At 35.1% G+C, this 26434-nt stretch overlaps 1 protein-coding gene across 8 annotated transcripts in view; it reads right to left on the bottom strand.

Annotated features, from left to right (window-relative positions):
- SLC38A4 (solute carrier family 38 member 4) overlaps nucleotides 1-26434 on the bottom strand; it is an 82980-nt gene that overhangs the window by 36054 nt on the left and 20492 nt on the right. For 2 of the 8 annotated variants that reach the window (XM_002752345.7, XM_054238143.2), the window contains exon 1: nucleotides 5832-5880. The exons of the other annotated variants lie outside the window; for them this stretch is intronic. The gene's annotated coding sequence lies outside the window, so the exon portion shown is untranslated. Of the gene's footprint in view, nucleotides 1-5831; nucleotides 5881-26434 lie in introns of those variants that run through there. 8 annotated transcript variants of the gene reach the window in all.

The raw sequence follows: 26434 nt of genomic DNA, 5'->3' as shown, positions 1-26434 counted from the left end.
TTCTCCTGGGAACTCGAGTTCCATGTGTCCAGGGGCCTATATGTCATCTACATATCTCAAAGGCAGTTTAAATTCAATGTGTCCAAAATCTAACTCGTGATAGGCCCCTCTTCTTCCAATGTTTCCTTTCCAAAGAATGTTGTCACCATTTGTCCAGTTATTTAAGTCGAAAGCATAAGACACTTCTATTACAAATGTCTCTTTCTTACCCTCCACATCCAGTTTTTTAGTAAGGCTGGTTTACTTTTACAATGAACGGAAGTATTTCTCAAGTTAGTCTTTTTCTTTTCACCTTCACTCTTGTCCAAGCTACCATCATGTCTATTGTAAAAATCTCCTAATTGATCTTGAATTCTCTCTTGCCTTCCCTAACCGCCCCCACCATTCATTATTTACACAATAGTCAGAGTGATCTTTGAGACATAACAGCAATGACACAGATCATTTCATTTATTTGCTTCAAACCCTTTAATGTCTTCCCTTTATTCTGAGGATAAAGTCCAAAATTCTCAACATGCCTGATAAGATTCTGCCTTGGCCATTCACCTCTCTGGTCTCATCTCCTTCCACACTCTCCTCACCTTAGTGTTCTAGCTACACTAGTCTTTCCATTCCAGAAATTCACCATGTTCTCTATACCTCAGGTCATTTGCACATGTGAGTCCCAGTGACTGGCATGCTTCCCTCTCTCCTCCACTCCATCCTTCATCTATCCAGTCCCTCTAGAGGGCCATAGCAGTGTCTTTCATAGCATCCAACTTAGTCCGGGGGATCAAGGGAGGCTTCTCTGAGGAAGCAAAAGTGGGGCTGAGATCTTTGCTGCTGTACGTATACATGCCTGCAGTCCAGAAGCTTCAGTTAAGGTCTGTTTTACTTTGTATATTAATAGAAACCTCATTGACTTCATTTGCATTAAGCCATGCTAATCCTGGAATGTTTTATAAAGGATACATCAAACACTCTATGGCACTTACCACATGCCAGCTACTGTTTTAAGGCCTTACATCTATCAATTCTTCAGAGTGGCCCTCTGAGGTGAGTACAATTTTTTTTCTTATTCCCCATTGTACAGATGAGGTAATGGAGGCACCAAGTTGAGTGGCCTCCATGCTATGCCACCTTTGTATTGCTATCTCTACTGCAGAGAAACAAAGCCTAATCAGGGAACAAGAACTATGGCTTTGGCAGTAAGCAAAACTGGGTATAAATTCCGGCCACATTAACTATCTTCTGACTTTTCCATCTTCTGTGAAATGAAGGTAATATTATTTGCCACAAAGCAATGTTGTGAGAGTTTAAATGGGATAATGGGTGCCAAAGTTTGGCATATAGTTTGCCCTCAATAAATTTTAAATTCTTTTTCCTTCTTCCAGTAATTAGAATCTAATTGATATCTTTATCTACATGCAAATGTACATAGTATTTCATATGCATAGATACAAAAGAGGGCTTTACAAGTTCTCAAAACTCTCATAAACATTATGAGCAAGGTAGGTGCCCCTTCATAAATGAATAAATTAAGACCTAATTTTATGCTATTTTGGGCATATATACAATATTTATTGGGATGGTCACAGTGGCTCACACCTGTAATCCCAGCACTTTGGGAGGCCGAGGAAGGTCAATCTCTTGAGGTCAGGAGTTTGAGACAAGCCTGGCCAACATGGCAAAACTTTGTCTCTACTGAAAATAGAAAAATTAGATGGGCATAGTGGCTCATGCTTATACTCCCAGCTACTTGGGAGGCTGAGGCAGGAGAATGGCTTGAACCAGGGGCGCAGAGGTTGCAGTGAGTCGAGACTGCACCACTGCATTCCAGCCTGGGCAACAAAGGAAGATGCCATCTCAAAAAAAAAATTTATTCAATTTTTGCCTTGGCCAAGGGAGCTTTCACAAAAGTTGGGATATGCTTTCATAGCTTATATCTTAACTCTGAAGATTATATTATTGATCTATTTTAAGGGAACAATGGTTAAATACACAATTCAAAAAGAATTAGCACATTATGAGAAACTATATTCTGAATCATCTGTCTACAGCAAAAGTATATACCTTAAAGTCTTTAGACTATATCATAATTGCTAAAATTTAATCAGAAACTATGGAAGACACAGAAGATAAATAAAACAGATTCCTTGCACCTGAGGAAGTCAGCCCACTAAAACAAACAGATTTTGAGCAAACTCTTATAGCATGATATAGTTAACATTTTTACCCTTTACTTGGAATAAATATACAGTGAATTAATCAAAGAATTATTGCATGGGGAGGATAGAAAAGAATATTGCTGGCAAACACTATAATTGAAATGAAAAATTATCATAGGCATAGAGTATTCTGCTGTTAGCCATCTCAGAATGTGGTACCTTTATTCACCCAACCGCTCACTGGGCGAACTTGGCTGTCCTGTTCTCTATTCTTCACCCCCTACTCATGTCCAACATATCACCAAGTCCTATCAGTCCTTCTTTCAACATTTATTTAAAATTCATCCATTTCTATCTCCATCACCACTATGTTATTCCAAATGACTGCCCTGCTGAAGACCCTACTGTGATTTTGTCATCACTTTTAGACTAAAGTCAAATTTCCTAATACACTGGAATCTCTATATACTTTGACCCAGATAAAGCTCTTTATTCTCATACTGAATCCCACCATGTCACACTAACTGAATACGCTGGACTTCTTTCATTTCCCTGCTGTCACTGCGGGACCTCTTAACGTGCTACTCTCTGTGTTTGGACTGCTCCTCTCCACATTCTTAGCCCAGGTGTCTCCCAGTGTTAACTAAAACAAACTGAAAATCTTTAAAGGCCAATTGGTCAGACTGGCCTTCTCTGACCCCACATTACACTATATGCTCTCTTCTCTCTTTTAGTATTTATCACACTTTTAACTTATTCTTTTAGTTGCCTATTCAATAGGCAACTAAACTGTCTCAGGCAGGAAGCTTCATGAGAATAGGAACAGTGCTGGGTTTGTGGATTATACATATTCCCAGCATCTAGCACAGTGCCTAGTGATATAGTCCACTAAGATAAATGCAATTTGACATGATCTATGTTATATTAATAGATAAAGGTATGATTTTGATTACAGTTTTATAGCATAATGCTTCAATATGAAATGAAAATGTTCTCTTCTGATTGCCAGGAGAAAGAATAGCTTTGTTGCACAAAGAATGTTCAAAATGCTTCTTAAAAAATCAAATTTAGTTCAATAGAATTTTCTATAGTCTAGCCTTTCTCCCCATTAAAGTTAAGTTTCTCTGTGATACAAAGAGGTCTTGCAGAAACAGACTGGATTTTCTAGCGCAGTGGTCAACTGCATTCTTAATTCAATTCACTCTTCATGAAAATACAAAGTCAAAACTTGAAACCAAGTATTTAGAATACCATGATATTAGCATAAGTTCATTTTCATCATATTTATTAAAAGATATCTAAGTGTTCTGAATAGTTAATTCTTTATATCCAAATTCTAATTATTAAACATTGTAATGTCCTGTTCTTTGGATGGATGCCTAGGAAGCTTGGGGTGTAAGGGTGTCAAAACAGTAAATTTCTTATATTTTACCTATATGGTTCAACTTCAAAGAAAGACATTGCACCTAGAAAGCAAAACAGTCCTTAAGTCGAGAAGCAAAGTTCTGACCTTTCCTAGTTACTGTAAACATTTATTTTACCTGATAAGTGAAAGTGAAAAGGCAGTTAATATTGCCAGAACAGATTTCCCAGCATTGCTATCTGTCTCATCTTTCATGCCTACCCAGTACTGACAAATCCACTGGACATTTAGATTTACGTAGCAGATAGCTTTATCTGTATTCACCCTTTGGTTGAGCAAGGGTCATGCAACTTCTAAAAGCCAAATCATCTTGTCTCCAAGGAACTTATTTAAATCTACATCCACCCTGTACCACAGATAAATGAATATAACTTTCACACTGATAAATGAATATAACTTTCACACTAAAATCAATCTAATATTACCTTTATATTAAATTATCTTAATTTCCCCAACAAGGCCATTCCAGTCACATTTCATCAGTGCGTACGCTTATTGTTCTATAGCATGAGTTCTTACAGAAATTAGCTTTCATAAAAGCATCCAGTCTGAGGTACCTTTTAAACAAGAAACTGACAATAACAGCAGAACTGTACTTAATTGACTACTTCCTATTGCTAGTGCTAATATTTTAGCATTTCCTTTTTTTTCCCCTCTACTCAGATGCAGCTTATGGGTAATAGCTAGGAAGAACTAGAAAAGTTAAAATAACCAAATACTGAGGTCTTTTCCCATTAATTTCCCAAGCATTAAAGCAGCCATTTGAAGAGGTATAAAGGACTAGTCATAAAATTTAAATATGCAATTTTGTTTATAGACTTTCTAGCTCTGCTCCTAGAAAAAAACATAGTCATCTTAAACATAAATTGCCACATAAATTTTAGTTCCTATTTTCCCAAACAGTAGTTTCCAGAATATATAGGGATATGTAGCCTACAGGATATTAACATAATGAACTCTTTATGATTCATATTTTAATGCATGATGCTTAATCTGTCATGAATTCTGGATGCAGTAGGTTCCATTCATTTAATAGATACTAGACCACTCCCAGAAGTATTTTTTTTGTTCTTAAAAATAATTATTTTCACCTTATTTAAAGTAACTCACATAATTAAAAAATAGCTTCAATAACCTTAAAGTACACTGTATAACATGTTTAAAGAAAACTCAAAAGTTCAGTCATTAAAGCTACAGTTTTCAGATCTTAATGTTGCTTATATACTTCTTAGGAGTATAAATGTAAATACTTTCAAGAAAATCCCAGAACACTATCTAAATATAAATCAAAACTGGAAGATCTTGAACTATAGAATAAATGGCAATCTTTGTTAAAAACACACCCAAATTTCTTCTGTTTGTCAAAACTAAAACATTTTTTAGCCCAGTGTTCATGAATGTGATATATATTCAATTCAAATATTCTTCCACTGAGTCACAGAAAACTCTTAGTTTTACTATACCCTGGGCATTTAACTAAAACCATCCCCATATACTCTGTAAGATACTCAAGGTACAGGGATACTTAAATATATTGGGAATTCTCCCCTATCTGATTAATAAATTTGAGAACAGCTCTACTTTTAGATAATTGACTCTGCTCTTTCAAAATATAAAACTATGCTTATATTCTATTCACTTCCCTAGTTTCTTTTAGTAACTTTGTTCTTAAAATACTCCTTAACTAAAATGGTCAAATTAAGAAGAAAAGGTAAGATACAACATTTTTTCTTTTTCATTTGATAATGGTGCAGCCCAAACTCTTAGTCATTCACATCTGCTGCACTAAAGTGATGTTCCTTCTTTGATTAGTCAAAAGTTTTGTGGGTTTTTTGTTTGTTTTCAAGATTTAAAAAAATCTTTAATAGTGTACAATTGAGAACGTACTTCTAAACGTTTATATTTTCTCCTAAGACAAATTATGTCCATTCTTCATTACAGTCCATGATCAACCAAGAGATATAAATAGCTAAACACATTTTACCTGCTGTTTTTGCAACATTCCCTTTCTTATTACCCACTGTCCCAATTTTATGCTTAAACCTAAAATTATCTGCAAAAGAAAACTGCAATCAGGGCCTGGGTAAATAATTTCAGTGTTTGACATTATATTGAATTGATCATTTCTAAAATGAGAAAAAAGTTATCCAAGTAGTATTTTCAAACATTTGAATTTGTAATGAATAAACAATCAACACAATAAAAATAAGAAAGTAAGCATTATTTTAACACTGCAAATATTCATGTAAAAACAGCTGTACCTTAATTATTTATCCAGTCCTTTGCAGGCTTTTCTGACTTGCTTGGAATGGCAGACCCCTGTAACAGCTTTGACTTATATGAACCTTTAGAGATCTAGACATTGATTTAAAAACCAGTGGGAGTGAACGAGACAAGCCAATCAACACCACTACCTCACCCCAACACCTCCTTCTGTCCAACTTGCGTCAGCTCTTGAAAAAAAAGAGAAGCTAAGTCAGTTTACTGTTGTACATTTGGATTAAACATCAGTTACAACAATTTCTATTTGCTTTTAGAATTTTGGCTTTTATACAATAAAATAATTGCTGAAAGTTTTACCTTGGTTGGTGTCATACTCTATTAAGATTCTCCTAGGTTGGTTAACTGATGAATCCAAAAATATTAATTTTTCAAAAGGCTTATGAATTGAAGTCAAAGTAAAACAATATAATAACAATAGTTATGGGGTCAGATTGTTAAATGAAACATTATAATCAAAATGTCCAGAAAATATTGATTACATAGTGAAAGAGTTATTTTCTTTGGAATTGACCTTTTCAGAGAAAATTTTACAGAATGACAAACACTTCCAATTGGTATTGTTACTCAAGATGCCATGAAGTTGGAAATCACAGACCAATATCAGTCTCTGCTCCTACACCAAAGGCATTGTGCTGAGTAAGCAAAAGGCTGTTTGGCATTTTAAAAGAATTTTTAAGTAGATATTTTCTCCATTAAAAAAAAATCTACTTGGCTCTCCACATGTCAGAGGCAGAGTTAAAATATGTTGGCAAATCATTTATTTATTCTGTTATTAAAATGCATCAACTAGACACTATTATAAAAGTGAGGTGAGAAAAACAAATCACAAACCAATCCAGAATTGCGGGTTCTTTACCTTTTAAATATTTATGACATGAATGAGCAATCGAATAACCAATCAGAAACAATGGTAGATTACAACAGATGTGTCAATACCTATTTCTATAAAAGAAAACTAAACATTGCTCCTCTAGTAAGAAATTTTAAGTTGATTCAAGACATTAAACATTAAACAAAATGTCTGGTTAACTATTTCTTTTTTCCTTTCCAAATGTGCCTGTTGGTCTATTAACTTTAGTATGGTAAACTTACTTGTACTTGTTTCTTAGCTCATTGTCTACTTTTTAGAGTTACCCACAGTTTTGTCTTTTATCAGTTGAGAAGTATTATGGTCTAGGGGAACAATGAGATTAACAAATGTACTAATTTTAATTGCAGGAAAATCTAAAAAACATTCCTTTTAAAATTACTATTTCCATCATTTAATAGTGATCTTTCCAATTTATAATTTCTTTCTGTTTGCAAAGTTACCAGATAAATATAAGATTAACCATGTAAAAAAATTGCAATAATTGTTAGAAAATCAAATACTTCTATTCTGGTAAAATTTCATTTAACAGTGGGTCAATTAAACAAGAATGAATGTACTCCAATATGTTAATTTGATATTAAATTATAATATGTAAAATAGGTGGAGATAAATGTATAGATTCTTAGAGTTTTACTCTCCTTAAAATGGTAAGCTTTGGCTTTATTGTAATTCTGGTATTTAAGTGTAGTAAATAATTATAGTAAATTAGCATTGGACAAAAATTTAAAGTACACATAAGAGACTTCTATTGAAGAGTTTAATCTTGTTTATTTGAACCTACTCTACATAGCAAAATTCCTATCACTAAAATTTTCTAACACTGACTTAAAAATCAAATGTCAAATATACACACATAAAAACTAATTTGGCAAAAGTTAATAAATTAAAATAATGAAATATCTGGTTCATTGTTTGATAATTTTTTTCCCTAGATCATTTGACATTTTCATATGTGGTCAAAATTAATGAAGAAATATATGATCTGCTCTTGAAAAAACTCACAATAACTCACAATTTTTCTTTCATAAGCAAAACACAGACTTAAGCATTATAATTTAATGCTCTGAATACTTATTAAAATCATGTCACAATGTAATCACATGCAAATTTGGCAATAGACTTGTGCTGTTTTGAATTTTAATTCATGGCGAATGTAACAGATTCAGTTAGGCTCAGGCTTGGTTCATGTATCATTGTAGAAAAACTTAATCATCAGAATATGAGTAGACCTTAAAAATGGATAAAATGAAAAATATGTAAGTAGTAAATAATGAAGCAAGTCTGGGAATGAGATAACAAACACTTAAACTTGGCCTTCGCATAAGAAATTCAAATGAATGCCACTGTGAATAGATATATGAGTTTTGGTCTGTGTGTCTGCAGATGTAGGGGCTGTGGGTAAGATACATCCACATAAAGGGAGACCTAACTCCCAGACTATAACCCAATTAATGTCAGCAGAACTGTGCAGCGTGCTCCAGGACTTCAGGAAATAAGGAGTCCCCAGGGGCTGAGGACATTCAAGATTTCAGGGAGCCCACTGAAGCCCACTGACCTTGATCTAGCTCTTAAAAGTCCATGTGAGATTCTAGCAGGTGGAAAGGAAAAGGAAAGACATCCTATATGAAAGATACCCTTGTAATTCTGATCTTCAAGTATACTTAGTAGTTACAGTAAATTAGCATATTGGATTAAAATTAAATGCTAAAAATTAAAATGCCAAAAGTATATTTTGGCAACAGCGAGAATCATTCTGGCTGCAATAGAGATCTTCTGGAGCAAAATAGGAGAGCAGAATGGAATAGCACAGACTGCAAAAGGTATTAAGTTGAGGGAACTCTGAGTTTTAGTGATAAAGATCTTTTGAAAGCTTCTGAAGAAAGTGAGAAAATCAGCACAGTTAAAATGTAGGAGAGATGGTGGGGAGGAGGTTGACATGGAGGTAGATATAGGGAGAACAGTAAGGAGGTTGACTGATAGTTTGGGTTTGGTGATATCTGCCTACCTGAGAAAGATGGCAGAAAGCAAGGTAGACAGACAGATTTAAATTGGAGCCAATGATAATTTGACTATTTTTCTTGTATTACTATTTCTTTTTATTACTTTACTAGCTCACAATGCTATAAATTTTAAGTGATCATTTTATGAAAAACAAGACCTAGCAATAAAATCTTCATTTTCCTTACATAGAGAATGCATGGTGATAATTCAACCATTTCACCACCCCTTTCATCAATCTATGACTATCATCTTCAAATAGTAGAGGTCTTAGAATGTACATCCCAATGTAATGTTAACTATTGAAAATACAAAACTCTTGGCTCAAAATGCAGTTTTTCAGTTTATATCTGTGCACTGAATAAGAAATTTTCTTACTTAAAATCATTAATCATTCTGTTTAAAATTTCTACCTCCAACGATGTCCTTTAAGAGAAAGTTCCAGCGGGATCAAGTTAAAATTAGTCAATAATTTAAAAAAATCCTTTAGTCAGATCACCATGGTATTTTGCAATGACACTGGGAGAGATAGCCTGTTGTTCTCACCATGACTGTACCCAAATTTCTAATTTTAGTGATAGTAGAAAATAGTATTTGGAAATAGAATTTGGTTATAGCCAAATCGGAAGAAGACATGTAGCAGTAGTAATGAGTAAGAACAAAATTATCTATTTTTTAATACTTTTGTAATGCATTTGTTTCTGTAGTCATTGCTCTTCTTTGCTCTCACTTCAATTTCTCTTTAGGTCATCTCCCTTTTTTTCTTGCTTCTGTTTCTTGTTAACTTTTCTATATGACATTGTATCTATGATGCCTTATTCTCCAAGAAGTTACGTTTTATCATAGATTCATAAAGTCAAAATCGAATTTTTTTTTTTTTTTTATCACATCATAGGTAAATGTCTATCTGACCTCCCAGGTCATTCCTAAAAAGTGGAAGGTACCAGCAGGACTGCAGAAAGAAACCATATTTTGATTACTTCTTTTTAATACAGATTTACCCTCTGCCTTTTGGTTTTCAGACTTACAGTGTTAAAGAGAATTTGTGATCTTTTTTGATGTCATTGCTTCAAATTCTTCATTTTATTTCACTTTTAATATGGATATTTTCAAAAAAATAGAGAAAATCCATAGAAAAATGTTAGAGAAACTTTCCTAAATTATTCAAATAGCAGAATTCTATGCCATGATGAAGGGGAGTCAAGCACTTCTATAGCTGAGCTGCCCTATTTTTTGTATCATTGTAGAGTAATGAAAGCTTAGATATACTATAGGTATCTCTTTACATGGTTCTGTAATTATTAACCTCAACTTACAAATTAAAAAATTAGAAATAAGAGATAATTGAACGTTATATCCCAAAAGCCACTTATCAAATTAATTGCAAACAGAGAAGTAAAGATTAATAATTTTCTAATTCACCTTGGTAAAGCCTTCCAGATTTCCATGGAAGCTTAAGCCACTTCTATTTTTTTAAGACATCACATATACATATATATCTTTAAATTGTTTTAATCCAAAATGGTATTGCTAAACTGTAGTGCATTTTCAATACCTCTATTTAACAAAATAACATCTTAACACATAGGCAATACAAATGACTATATGATTAGCCTCATTTGATGACATCTTCAAAAAATTTGTATTTGAGACTCTCCCAGATAAGAAGCCCCAAAGGACTTTTCAGCCCAGACCCCTGGGATAGGCTCTGATTTTCCATTCTAAGAAACCCCACCAAGTGAAATGCAATGACCCACGAGCTTGGAGGAAATTGCACAGTTGATTGCATGCCCATCTCTTCAACCCAACCTAAACCACCTTTACAGTTATATAATGGAGCATTTTTGAAATGTTTGATTAGTCAACTACTATGTTGCAAAATTAGCAAACAAATTTGGTTCAGGTTGACAAATTTATTGAGGTTGCCACAGACCCAAATAGAAAATTGCTTTTAGCCTCAGCTGACAAAACAAGAAAATTAAATTTTAAAAAAAGTCGGGTTAGACACCCATGATGTCTACATTTTGTCTCTGCCTTTCACCTTTGAAAAAGATCACTCTGGTTCATTTTATTTATTGATCCCACATTGAAATGATACAGTAAACAAAAAAGGAGATTATTTATAATTACTGGAAAAGTATCACAAGTTCATTCCAGGCTTCTGCCTAAGCAGATACATAATGTAACAAGGTCTATAAGACTTATGGGTGATTACAACTTAAATAATGTGATGAAATTCTAAATGTTAAATTAGAGCTTTCAGAAGTTTGCTTTAAAGAATAATTTCTAGCCTTCAACATGCCTGCTTGAGGAAACAGCACTGCTAAGAGATGTATAATTATAACAATATTTCCTGAAAACTGACTTACCTTGTTAACGTAAGTTCTTCATTCACAGTACATATTATAGCAATGCTGGACTGAATTGACTCTCTTTCTAGTTCATAGCAATTGATAGTTTAAAATATTACATTCTTCTTGGATTACAGACATGAATTTCCATGGCTCTCTTTCATATTCCTGCCACCCCTACCAGAACAATTTTGATGCATTTTGATTTTGTAATTTCATTAGTGATTTGACTTTGTAAACCTGTTATCATCTTGCTTAAATTTGGGCTTTTGGTAGTTTATGCTGTGACACAATATACTGTGTGGCTAGACTTTAAAAACAAAGGGGCCCTCCTAAAAGGCGATAATGCTAACGTTTGCTTTAAAGAATCAATATCCCTACTAACCAAAGATATGTTCAGAATGGCCTTTTTTCCATCCTACCCAGAATGTTGAAATAAGAAATGCATGTCCACTAGAAAGTGTCTTTCAAAGGAATCTGAGCAGAGAGAGATAAATAATAGTGTCATTGACATTTCCTAATTCACTTTTCAATGAATGCGGAGGATTTCCGAGTCAGGTCTCCTCGATAGAGAAGAGGGCAGGCTTCTGCATGCAGAGCTAGATCTACTGCTGGGGTCCAAGCAACTCCAGGATAGGGCCATGGTGTAGTCAGAGCCCTTTGCAGACCCACTTGTTGCCTCGTGCACCCATTCCTCACCACGAGAGTTTGCAGTGCCCACAGCATGGGAACATTAAGTGAGCTTTTTGTACTTTATGAGTTGCTTAGTTAGGAATTATAATTCCTGGAAGGCTCTTATATAAGTGGTAGCACCAGTCTTTCTTTAAATATAGGAAAAAGTAAATTCAGAATAGAATGCAATTTCTATTCAGAAAAGTAAATGTTTTGACTTCATTCAGAGGGACAGCAGCAGAGGGCAGACTTTGAGCAGATGGCATATTTAGGTTTGGGGAGGGATTCAAGTATGTTTAGATTGCCGATTTGCAGTAATTATAAATAATCTTTTTTTTTGTTTACCTTGATTAATATTAGACTGTGCCTCGCTATAATAGGTAGTATATAAACACTGAATAAGTGAAAATATTTATTTTTTAAATATTTATTTATTTTTAGTATACTTTAATTTCTGGGGTACATGCACAGGTCATGCAGGATTGTTGCATAGATATACACATGCCATGGTGGTTTGCTGCCTCCATCCCCTGTCACCTACATTAGGTGTTTCTCCTGATGTTATCCCTCCCCAATCTCCCCACCCCCTGCTATCCCTCCCCTAGCCCCCTATCCTCCAACTGACCCCAGTGTATGATGGTCCCCTTCCTGTGCCCATGTGTTCAAAGACACTGATTCAATTTGTGCATTCAAAATCTTTCTTTAAAATTTTTTTATGTATGAGTTTGCAGCAAGAGACATTCTAATAATTATTCAGTTGATGGGTCCTGCCATATATTAAAATGCAGTAGTTCCTTCTTATGCTCAGAGCCAACTGTGAAACAGTAAAGTAAATGTTCACGCTATGTGCAAGGACCCATTAGTTGCTATAGAGAGAGCTGCCTTACTCGAATATTAGGCAGTAATTACGAATGTTGTGTTCAAAGAATAATAAGGACATAGGAAAAGTATCATTAAAATAAATTATAACTGGTGAGATAGAAAATATAATAATAATATGGTCCTTATGTTGTTTTTAAAACTATGTACACAATGCATAAAAATATATGCAAGGGAAATCATGTATATCCAAATGTTAATTGTGGTTATTTCTAGAATATGGAAATATAGATAATGTTTATTATATTTCATCTATATTTGCCAACTAACCTGTAAAAATATGGATTACTTTTATTATCAAAAAAAGAATAAACATAATTAAAAACAAAAACAATAAAACAAACAGTTCCTCTCTTAGGTTTTTAGGTTTTTCAACAATTGTTAATCAAATCCTGGCATTAGCCACTAACCGATCTCTATTTTTGAGTACTTAACCAGCAAACAATCAATTCCCTTAAAAAAATCTTTGATTCTGAATAGGCATTTATGAGCTATTTAGAGTCTAGATAAAATTATACATCTCCAGTCTGTTCTGGAAGAATGAAAAAGAAATGGATTTTTTCGCCATCTGCAAGAGATATTCCAATAGATCTCAAAATATTGTTGAGAAAAATGGACATATAATATTTTTTTACCATTGTGTGAGATAATCAGTTTATATTATGGCAGAATAAAGAATCATCTCAATCATTCAACAAATATTACTGAACACCTACATATGCAAGATTTTGTGCTAGGGACTGAGGCAAAGAGACAATTAAGAAAAACAAAACAAAACACAGTCTCTTCTCTCAAGACCTGGTCTTTCAAGAGAATCCATTGCTTATCTAGGTCGTGATGATATAGCAGGATGCACAAAATGCCCATGGCATCTGAAGGGTGGGAAAAGTGTGGCACCCAACTCAGCTTGAAAGGGGCGAAGAAGACTTTCTGGAGGAAGCAACAGCTAGGCTAAAGCCAAAAGAACAAATAGGAGATGGCAGGAGAAATGGGATGGGGAGCAGATTGCAGGCAGAGCAGATAGCACAGCAAAGGCAAGGAGGCAAGAAACAGTTCCTGGCAGCTGGGTGTTTCTGGCAGAACAGAAAACACCACTGGAAAGGTCACTGCAGGGTTCACAGAGGGCTTTGGATACCATGTCTTTTCTTTGTTATGCTTAATTTATATGAGTTCATTTAAAAAGTCCAGCTCAGCAATTCAACACGGAGTGCAAGATTTTATACATGTGAAGAAAATGTGATTTGCTAGAAATTGTGATAATAAATGTTACTACAAACAGTAAAAACCACCTAGGTAGCATGAGGCAATCCTTCCTACATTGCATTCCTAGGGAGAGTGTTTATGTGGACCTGGGCCTCTGCTTTGTGTTTCGACCATCAGGATTGTTGTATTAGGCTAAGAACAGAAAAGGTTCATGAAGTATTTTGCTTCAAATGATGTAAACTACATCAAAAAAGAGCTCATTGCAAGTCTTATAGGAGTTGAATATTTAACTATAGAAATCCTGACTCTTCCTTCCTATATATTTGAAGATAATTTTTTAAGGTAGACTCTAAATTTGAACATATTTAAACTTTTCTTAATTATTTAAAAATCCACATAAGTGAAGATTGATGCTTAAGTTAATTATATGTGAGCAATTTTCTAGTAATACTAATTATTATCTTAATTTGCAAGCATCTGTATTCTTTAATTATTTCTTAATAGGGTCTAGTACAGTGTTATAAGTAATAGTTGAAAGACTGATACGTGTTTATTTGGATGGGTGATCTGATTTTTACAAGTGAATAAGACAATCATATTGACTCAAGCAGTTTTGCTTTCATCTTTCTTTTTAGGGAAAGGCTGATGCCATTTCCCTTGATGTTTGCTTAAGATTTTTAGCATTAGCTTTTTCTGAGGAATCCTGAGAGGAGCTTCACTATTTTTGTCTTGAAACTGTGTCTATTTATTCCTTTTTTATCTGTATGAGAAGTCTTCTGACATCCTATTGATCTGAATGTCTGAACATGTTCTCTTCTGTTTTGCTAACCCTCAGAGCTGGACTTTGATTCAGAAGACCTGAGTTCAAATTCTTAATCTGTTAATTACTAGCTGTGCTATCAACGAATTGGTGAACTCTATGAGTTTTTTATCATTTATAAAATAGTGTTTAGCTCCTAGGGTGAAACCTGAACCATTGGTGGCAGCAGATAAAATGTACATATTCTTTTATTTTAGTAAATTAAAACAAGGAATTTTACAAACCTAAAATAAATTATAAGAATGACCAGAGTTCAAACTAGCCAAATTCCTTTCTCCCGTGGAACTCTGTCATTGCTTGGATTAAAAACCTTAGCAATATCAATAAGTAGAAACTACACTTAAAAAGTGGTCAAAGAAATATCAAAGTGGTCATCCAATAGAGATGTTGGATATAAAATTATGACATGTTGACATCAAATCCTAGTTCTAAATGTTTCAAATTCACTAATTCTCATCAAAATTTTCACCAAATGTGAATTGGAATGAACTGTCTTCGGTATTTTTTTAAATCCCTTTCTATTTTTAATCAATTAGTCAATTATTCCATCAGTGAGTAAACTTTGAATAATCATTACACACCCAGAATAGTTGACATCAATGTCTCCATGTCTTTTGACTTTCCTTCTGCTTCCTCACATTGGCCCTGTTTTATTCTGACTGACCATAAGCCTTAAGATAATCCAGGAGCTTTACAGTTGAGCTGATATTCACAAGAGTTCTGTTGATATATATATATATGTATGCTCATTTATTAATTATGTTATTAAATTATATATTATTAATTATATGTCATTAAATTATGTTATTAATTATATATCATTTACATATAATTTATTAATTATATGTAAATGAAGGAAGAGCTCTTCATACCTATTATCTATGCCTTTATTTATATCTATAAAATAAAGCACAGTCCTTCATTTTCTGTTCAAATGAGCTCAGCTTTCATCCTTTTTCAAATGCTATATTCCTCTAAGTTCGTTTTTGTTTTCTCACTGTAATTCCAAACTCTTTTTATCAAATACAGATCTGCCCAGTGAAATGGAGAACACATTGACTTTGGAGTCCAAACTCAAGGATTTGTATCCAATCCCTACTCTGCCACCTAGGAGCTGAGAGACTTTAAATAAGTCAAGTTAACCCCTTCCTCCTTCGTGCTGCCTGTGCCTCTTGCAAGCCTCCCTGTTGAGCTTAAGGGCTGCATTGTAACATGTTTGTTTACATGTCTGCCCTTCTAAACTCTGAAATCCTCAAACACAGACACTGTATCTTACTCAGCACAGCACAGAGTCAAATAGGACAGATTCTGGAGCTCCACTGCCCAACTTAAATCCAACTTATGTCGTTTATCCTGTCTGACTTTGGGCAAGTTATTTGACAATCCTATGCCTCAGTTTCCTCATCTACAAAAAGGAGATAATAGTGCCTACCTCACACTGCTGTTTTGAGGGTTAAGTAAGTTAGTATTTGTAGAGAATTGAGAAGAGCATCTGGCACATAATGAACATTTATGAGTATTTGTTATACATACATATTTAAAGAATTGTCTCCAACTTCAATACCTAATATGTTATCTACTTACCAAATCTTTTTTGAATAAGTAAAGTGATGCAAATATTTGGGAACTCAGCTTTATCTTTAATACTGGGTCTAATAAAAACTTAGACAATGTTATTCTGAGGGTTAAATGAGGTACTGGATGTACAGCATTGTAAACATACATAGAACAAAGAAATCTATTGTTCTTTGTTTATAAAAGTGAAGTGACATTAGCAAAATTGATTATGGAATTAAATTAGCTTCAACCATTGTGGAAGACAGTGTGGCGATTCCTCAAGGCCTTAGAAATAGAAATTCCATTTGACCCAGCAATCCCATTACTGGGTATATATCCAAAGGACTATAAATCATTCTACTATAAGGACACATGCACATGAATGTTCATTGCAGCACTGTTTACAATAGCAAAGACCTGGAACCAACCCAAATGCCCATTGATGATAGACTGGATTGGGAAAATGTGGCACATATACAGCAATCAGAAATGATGAGTTCATGTCGTTTGTAGGGACATGGATGAATCTGGAGAACATCATTCTCAGCAAACTGACACAAGAACAGAAAATGAAATACCGCATATTCTCACTCATAGGAAGGTGATGAAAAATGAGAACACATGGACACAGGGAGGGAGTAGTAAACACTGGGGTCTATTGGGGGGGAAAGGGGAGGGCCATTGGGGGGGTGAGCTGGGGAGGGATAGCCTGGGTAAAAATGACAAATGTGGGTGAAGGGGAGAAAGGAAGCAAAACACACTGCCATTTGTGTACCTATGCAACTGTCTTGCACATTCTGCACATGTACCCCAAAACCTAAAATGCAATAAAAAATTTTTAAAAAAATTAGCTTCAACATGTTTTGCTGTGAAACTGTATTGCCACTGTGTATTAGACCATTTTTTGACTTATTATACTATTGATTAGCACTGTGGAAAAGGTGGAAAATGTGAGGTTTTGACCCTGACCCCTGGAATCTCAGAAAACGTCGTAACAAGGCAGAGTTTGCAATATGTGTTTGTTTAATATTAACCAGCCTGTGAAGCTGAACAGCTCCATGGTACATATTGACCTCTGAACCTGTCATCAGAGCCAGTGTTTAAACAAGCACATGTACTGAAAGATTTTGGGGGGTTGGTTGACTTTGCTTTGGGTTATTCTTTTTTGTGACATTCATAAAACATAAAGACCCAAAGATGTACCAAAACACATTTTCCAAATGCCAAAGTACGTGACCTATATTTTGCTTGCACGGTACAATTTGATGTTGCTGAGCATTTTAGTATTAATTGCCAAAACAGCTAGCCACTCAGTTTTGGTCTAATCACATTCAGTAGAATCAAATATAATACCCTTTTAATATTGTGAATCAGTGCATGTATTAGCTTGCAGCAAGAATGGATGACTGGCTCTCTTTGTGGCAGTTTCTTGATCAAATAAGACCACATCCTTGTCTTGGGACAATATAGATGGGAATTTCTCATCTTTACATCTCTTAAATTCAAGGCAGTCTTGCAAGCATGCATACATGCTACTTCTCATTAATTTGAGGTTAACTTAGCTAAGGTTGCTTAGAATTTGAGTTAAAGACTAAAAGGTTGTGGTGGTGTCAAATACTTTATTAGGTCTAATTTCACTTATTCTTTGAGATTTAGAAATGAGGAGTTTTATTCATTTCAGTGTGCAGAAATAGATCACATACCATGGCTTTGTGGCACATCAGTTTTCAGCTAAAATACTTAAGAAACAAAGGTTTTCTTTCAAACCTTTGGATTGTCTCATGTAATCACAGTTATTCTATGTTATGGCTGCTAAAATTATTTGAGAATAATTGAGTACAAAATATATATGAAATAGTATACTGTATTAACCAGATTTGGGGGCAAAATGACTTTTCAAGGATTACAAACAGCTAAAGGATACACACACACACACACACACACACACACACACACACAGAATATGAGTCATATTGAGATGGCCTTCCTTTTAGTTCTTGAGTATACTGGTAAATTAAGACCACTTTTTGCTTATTATTCAACTCCTCCCTTTTCCTTCTCTTCTATCCCTCTCTTTCTTCTTTTTTATTTTTGCACAGAGCAGTAACTTAATAAAGAAGGTATGTGTCTTGTTTATTTACTTTTCTTCAATGATATAATTCACAACCTTAGGACATGGCCTGGGATAGAGTAAGAGCTAAACAAATATTAGTTGTTGCTATTTTGACTGTATATTTTTAAATCAGTGGACTACATAAAATAGCCTAGGCACACAATATTTTCATGGGAATCTATTCATAAGTAGTAGATTATTTTGGATTTGGAATAATGATAAAATATTAAATAACTAAACTCCAATTCAAAAATTTAATTTGGTATTTCTTGGCAAAAAATCAGAGGACAAACTTAATTCCTAGGCCTCCTGGCAAACATTTCAGGAATGATTCCCAACTTTTGTTATTAATATTAACAGGTCCCCAGGAGAGATGGCTTTCTTTAGTGGATCCCTTAAAATATCCAGCCACTTGGGCATTAGCATTACTTGCCTTGTGTTAGTTAACTTGTTAAGGAATTAATCTTTCACACATAGAAAACCCTGAAAAAGTATATATTTGAAGAGAAATGCTGACATGGTCTTAATGCCTCCAGCACTGCTGCAACATCTGTTAACTCTGATCTGACATTTAATAAAATATATGGACTTGCCATAGCAACATCTGCACAAAGTGTATATGTGTTCCTAAGATAAGGAGAACTTTTTCTTTTAAAGAAACATACAAAAACATGTTAGTGATAGGTAACAATGAGATATTCTGCAAAACAGAAATATATATAGCAACAATATTTTAGTATGAGACCATAGAATACTTCTAAGCCCTTTACTTAGAAAATTTCTAAGTTACTTATTATTATTACTTCACAAAAGGAATCTTAAAGGGCAATATTTGAATGCATAATAGTGACTCTGGCAAAAAAAATAAAGCCAACAAAACCATATGTGTAAGAATTTGGGGTCATGACTGTCATTTTAGAAAAAGTAGAATACATAAATATAATGTCTTCATTTTCTTTTGCCTGACACTTTCTGTATGTTTGAAGTATAATTTGTGAAAAGTGAACCTCAAAAAACTTTAAAACACAGACAACCAGAAAACATTATGTACCTCAAACTGACACAAGAACAGAAAATGAAACACCGCATATTCTCACTCATAGGCGGGTGATGAAAAATGAGAACACATGGACACAGAGAGGGGAGTACTAAACACTGGGGTCTATAGGGGGAAAAGGGGAGGGCTAGTGGGAGGGGGAGGTGGGGAGGGATTGCCAGGGGAGAAATACCAAATGTGGGTGAAGGGGAGAAAGCAAACAAAACACACTGCCCTGTGTGTACCTATGCAACTGTATTGCATGCTCTGCACATGTACCCCAAAACCAAAAATGCAATAAAAAAAAGAAAAAAATATATATTTGTAATGGTAGAAACTCAGAAATATATGCATATATATTAGTCTTACTGAGAGAATTAGAAAGAAGCACCAAATAGGCTTTTAATTTCAATTCTGATCAAAAAATTTAAAAAGTAACTATGTAGGAAGTAACAGCTCAAAGACATTGGGAAACCTTGACATAGAATAGCCTCTTACCTAGTTGAGAGGATCAAATTCCTGAAAAGTTTATGACAGGAAAATTTCAGGTTTAGTAGTTTAATAGCTTAAGGGGAAGATATGGTTTATGCAGATGGGACCAGACCTACTAGGTCTAGATGAGCAGATATTTCTCAAGCTTGTTCCTCTGCCTCTCAAAGCAGAGGTTTTTAATCTGGTGCATGCAAACGATATCACAAGGCACAAATTGGCAACCCTTCTTGCACTTGTTGTTGCTCCCTCCCCTCAAATCAAAACCCAATTCTAAGGCCTTACCTGAAACCCCAGGAATCTGTTATGTCTTATAAGCCTTTAGACAAAAAGATCTCTTCTCATTGTGCTTCCATTTTTATTCCCTATCAGTGAGCCCATGTGTCTTACTCTTTTTCTCCTAATTATTCTCAATCATACTGACTGGGATTTGCATATGTGATGTTAAATTCATGCAATTTCATAAAAGATACATTGAAGCAAACTCATATTATGATTTTTGCATAGCTGATTACAGTTAAAATTAATTCCTATTGGTAAAATTACTTAAATATACTACTAAAGTAATGGAAAATTATTATTAATAAAGGTTATATGTCCTTTAAAAATATTTTCTAGTATAGATGGATAGCGTAAGCATAGTGTTAAATCCTCTTTTTTCAAGAGTTGAATAAAGAGAAATAATAGTAAAGTTAGAAGATGATAGGTTTTTGTAAAGGTTTTCTTTTGACTTTCACCTTGGGAGAATAAGACCTGCATGTTCATCTGTCATTGTAGTAGGGAGAGCATGTAAGTGTGACCTTCATAATTCATGCTAGCAATTGTTTCTTTTGAGATAATCCAATGTTGGGTCTTGCTGTCACTCATCTTCTGGGATTATTCCGTAAACCACTGGTAGGTTACAGGGGCATGTCAATGAGTTCTGCCACACTAGAATCTTAAGAGAAGCAGCTTAGACAAAACCTATGAACCACCTCTATATGAATCATATTTTCATTTATTCCAAACCAGTTCCCCATTTTGTTTAAATATTATTTACATGCTGTTTTTTTAAGGCAAATCACATTTGCAGAATGAGAAAAGAAAGTAGATTGTACTTTAAACATGATTTTTTCTTGATCTTTGGCAAAAGTTTTATAATCTAGGCCCCCAAAATGAAATGTCTAATTACTTAGCTTTTGTAATATAGTATGACTAATTTTTACTTCTTTATCATGAAAATTTTAAAATTTAAACATAAGTAGCTGGAATAATATAAGGAACCCTCAGCTGGTATTAACCAACATCAACCATGGCCAATCATTGCATCTAAACCACGGTGCCCCCTTCCCATTATTTTAAGGTAAATCTCAGATATATAATCACATAATAAATATTTCTACATGTATCAGTAATAGGAAAATACTTTTAAAATGTAGCCATGTGAGACAGTTTTAACAATCAAAACAACAACTAGTGCTTACCGGTTATATCTTGCAATGTGACAGAAAGTTGAGCAAGTGGCTGTGGGTGAGTAGACCAGTACACATTTTGAAACCTGATTGAAAGGACACTCCATTTCAGGAAATGTTAGGTAAATCACTGGTGTTAAATTGGAATTGATCAAAATTAGGCAAGATATAGCCTGGAGGATCCCCAAGGCAACAGAAGAAGAAATGACAAGTTGCAATTAAAAAAGAAAGAGAATCAATTTTATGAGGGTTAGATTGAAGAAGGCAGAATTTTGGGGTTGGAGAATGACATTTCAAAAGTCTTGTAAATCAACACAATTCAGAATATGGGTAATCCTGTAGGAGAAATAACTAAATTTCACTATCAAATAAATTGCAAGAGGTAGAAAAAAGACATGAGAGGTGATTGACCCTAAGGATTGAAAGAGACTTAAAAGATATACCACCAATGAGAGTGAGAACCCTGTTTGGATTCTGGTTCAAACAAACTAAGGGGGAGGGAGAGAGAGAAAGAGACAGAGAGAGAGAGAGAGAGAGAGAGAGAGAGAGAGAGGAGAGAGAATGTGAGAAATAAATGAACACTCCATGAAAATTGATAATATTAAAAAGGTTGGTTTGATGAATATGCTAATTTCCCAGATACGGTCATTGCACATTGTATTTATGTATCAATATATCACTCAGTGACAATTACTAAATACCAATTAAAAATTAAAATAAGAAAACAAATGTTGGTTACATTTAAGATATATGATATTTTAGTTTTTTAAGATACATACTGATCATTCATGGATCAGATTATATGATGACTTAGATTGGCTTGGAAATAATTTAGTAATGATTGTGGTGAGGTAGCAGAGGAGAAAAGATATGAGTATAGACAAACTACAACAGACGAGTGTTGATTATTGTTGAAACCAGCTGAAGTTGGAGATTCATTACACTATTCTCTGTACTTGGGAGTGTTGAAAAATTTCCCAATTAATAAGATTTGTTTAAATTTCCTAGTTGAGAACTACTACACGGAATTTTCTTGATAGTCTCCCCAAAAGTTTAAAATCAGAAAGAAAATACTATAAATTCCTTCAGCCAACCAGAAGTATTAATTAACTAGCACTTTTGAGTTTTGTCATTATAGATGAAATTTATGATGAATTTGAAGCACTCTGAAACATTGAAATGTTAAATTATATGCAATAAAATTTTGATTTTAAAGTGGACCTCACTGTGTTTATTTAACAGCTTTATTGAGGTATGATTGATATGTAACAAATCATACATAATGTATTCAACTGATGAGTTTGGACATGTATATACATCTGTGAAACTAATGCAATGAATATATCCATCAACTTCAAAAGTTTTCTTGTGTCCTTTTGTTTAGTTTTGTTTGTGGTAAGAACAGTTAACATGAAATCTACCCTATTGAAGATCCAAGATGGCCAAATAGGAACAGCTCTGGATTGCAGCTCCCAGCGAAAATGCAGAGGGTGAGTGATCACCACATTTCCAAATGAATTCTTTTGCCCACAGACCAGGAGATTCCCAGGTGGAAAAGCTCCACAAGGCTCCAGCATGGCTGGAAAGAGCCGGCACAGTGGGTCTCTGCACAAAAACTCATGCAAATCTGCATGCTGTTTCAACGGGCAACTGGAATGCCTGAGAGACATAGTCACCCATTCAACTGAAAAAAAGGGGCTGAAACAGGGAGCCAGGTGATCTGGCTCAGCTAGTCCCACCCCTACAAAGACCAGCAATCTGAAACGCTCTCAATTGAGAGTTTCACAATAAGCACAGCTGGAACCCAGATGATCCAGCTCTGTGGGGGGAAGGGCGTCCGTCATTACCGAGGCAGTCCACCACTACTGAGGCAGTCTGCCATTACTGAGGCAGTCTGCCATTACCAAGGCAATCCACCATTACCAAGGCAGTCTGCCATTACAGAGACAGTCTGCCATTACTGAGGCAGACCACCATTACCGAGGCAGTTCTAATTATACCTCTATAAATGAAACAGCAAGGAAGTTCACACAGCAGCTGGGCAGAGCCCATGGTAGCTCAGGCTCTGCTGGCAGACTGTGACTAGGCTACCTCCCCACTGGGGAGGGCATCTCTGAAAAAAGGCAGCAGAATGACAGGAACTTATAAATAAGCCCCAACTTCCTGGGACAGAGCACCTGGGGAATAAAATGCAGTTAGGAGTACTGCTGCAGCAGACTTAAACATACCTGCCTGGCAGCTCTGAACAGAACAATGGAGCTCACAGGTCAGCACTTGAGCTCCTATATGGGACAGACTGTCTCTTTAAGCAGCTTCCTGACCCCGTATAACCAGAGACACCACATAAAGGAGAGCCCAGGCTAACATCTGGCGGGTATCCTTTTGGGGCAAAGATAACAGAAGAAGAAACTGGCATCAACCCTTACTGTTCTGCAGCCACTGAATGTGATCCCCAGGCAAGCATGGTCTACAGTGGCCCTCCAGCAGTACTACAGCAGGGGGTCCTGACTGTTAGAAGGAAAACTAAGAAACAGAAAGAAATAACTTTATCAGCAACAAAAAAAAGTCCACTCAGAGACCCCATCTGAAAGTCACTAACCACAAAGACCACAGGTAGAAAAATCCACAAAGATGGGAAGAAACCAGTGCAAAAAGGATGAAAATACCCAAAACCAGAATGCTTCTCCTCCTTCAAGGGATCACAACTCCTCACCAGCAAGGGAACAAGGCAATGGAGAATGAGTCTGACGAACTGACAGAAAACAGGCTTCAGAAGGTAGGTAATAACAAACTTCTCTGAGCTAAAAGATCATGTTCTAACCCAATGCAAAGAAACTAAGAACCTTGAAAAAATTTTTGAAGAAATGCTAAAGAGAATAAACAGCTTAGAGAAGAATATAAATGAATTGATGGAGCTGAAAAACACAACACAAGAAGTTCATGAACATACACATTTCAATAGCCAAATCGACCAAGCAGAAGAAAGGATATCAGAGATTGAAGATCAGCTCAATGAACTAAAATGAGAAGGCAACATTACAGGAAAAAGTAAAATGAAATGAACAAAGCCTCCAAGAACTATGCAATTATGTGAAAAGACCTAATCTATGTTTGATTGGTCTACCTGAATATGACATGGAGAATGAATCCAAGCTGGAAAACACTCTACAGGATGTTATCCAGAAGAACCTCCCCAACCTAGCAAGGCAGGCCAATATTCAAGTCCAAGAAGCACAGAGAATACCACAAGATATTCCTCAAGAAGAGCAACCCCAAGGCACATAATTGTCAGATTCACCAGGGTTGAAATGAAGGAAAACATGCTAAGGGCAGCCAGAGAGAAATGTCTGGTTATCCACAGAGGGAAGCCCATCAGACTCACAGAGGATCTTTCAGCAGAAATCTTACAAGCCAGGAGACAGTGGCGGCCAATATTCAACATCTTAAAGAAAAGAACTTTCAACTTAGAATTTCATATCCAGCCAAACTAAGCATCATAAGTGAAGGAGAAATAGAATCCTTTATGAATAAGCAATTTCTCAGAGATTTCATCACCATCAGGCCTGCTTTACAAGAGCTCCAGAAAGAAGCACTAAACATCGAAAGGAACAACCAGTACCAGCAACTCCAAAAACGTACCAAATGGTAAAGAGCATTGACACAATGAAGAAACTGCCCAAACTCAACTAATGGGCAAAACAACCAGGTAGCATCAAAATGGCAGGAAAAAATTCACACATAACAATATTAACCTTAAATGTAAATGGGCTAAATGCCCCAATCAAAAGACACAGACTGGCAAATTCAATAAAAAGTCAAAACCCATTGGTGTGCTGTATTTAGGAAACCCATGTCACATGCGAGGATACACAAAGGCTCAAAATAAAGGGATAAAGGAAGATCTACCAAGCAAATGGAGAGTTAAAAAACAAACAAACAAAACAAAACAGGAGTTGCAATCCTAGTCTCTGATAAAATAGGTTTTATACCAACAAAGATCAAAAGAAACAAAGAACGGTAAAAGGATCAATGCAACAAGAAGAGCTAACAATCTGAAACACAGGAGCACTCAGATACATAAAGCAAGTTCTTAATGACCTACGAAGAGACTTAGACTCCCACACAATAATAGTGGGAGACTTTAACACTCCACTGTCAATATTAGACAGATCAATGAGACAGAAAATTAAAAAGAATATCCAGGACTTGAACTCACACTTGGATCAAGCAAACCTAATAGACATTTACAGAACTCTCCACCCCAAATCCAAAGAATATACATTCTTTTCAGCACCACATCACATCTACTCTAAAATTGGCCACATAATTGGAAGTAAATCACTCCTCAGCAAATGCAAAAGAATGCAAATCATGAAAAACAGTATCTCAGACCACAATGCAATCAAATTAGAACTCAGAATTCAGAAATTAACTCAGAACCACAAACTTCATACAAACTGAACAAGGGGCTCTTGAATGATGACTGGATAAAGAATGAAATGAAGGCAGAAATAAAGATGTTCTTCAAAACCAAAAAGAACGAAGACACAATGTATAGGAATCTCTGAGACTCATTTAAAGCAGAGTCTAGAGGAAATTTTATAGCAATAAATGACCACATGAGAAGCCAGGAAAGATCTAAAATCAACAGCAAATCGTCAAAATTGAAAGAGCTAGAGGAGCAAGATCAAAAATTCTCAACAGCTAGCAGAAAATAAGAAATAACTAAGATCAGAGCAGAACTGAAGGAGATAGAGACACAAAATACCCTTCAAAAAATCAATAAATCCATGAGCTGGTTTTTTGAAAAGATCAACAAAATAGACCACTAGCCAGATTAATAAAAAGGAAAAGAGAGAAGAATAAAATAGATGCAATAAAAAAAGGATAAAGGGGATATCACCACAGATTCAACAGAAATACAAACCACCATCAGAGCTTACTGCAAACAACTCAATGCACATAAACTAGCAAACCTGGAAGAAATGGATAAATTCCTGGACACGTGCACCCTCCCAAGCCTAAACCAGGAAGAAGTCAAAACCCTGAATAGATCAATAACAAGGGCTGAAGTTGAGGCAGGAATTAATAGCTTACCAACCAAAAAAAAGCCTAGGTCCAGATGGGTTCACAGCCTAAAT

The sequence above is a fragment of the Callithrix jacchus genome, chromosome 9, assembly GCF_049354715.1.
Source record: "Callithrix jacchus isolate 240 chromosome 9, calJac240_pri, whole genome shotgun sequence".
Classification (NCBI taxonomy): domain Eukaryota; kingdom Metazoa; phylum Chordata; class Mammalia; order Primates; family Cebidae; genus Callithrix; species Callithrix jacchus.
This window is presented reverse-complemented; position numbering and strand designations above follow the sequence as displayed.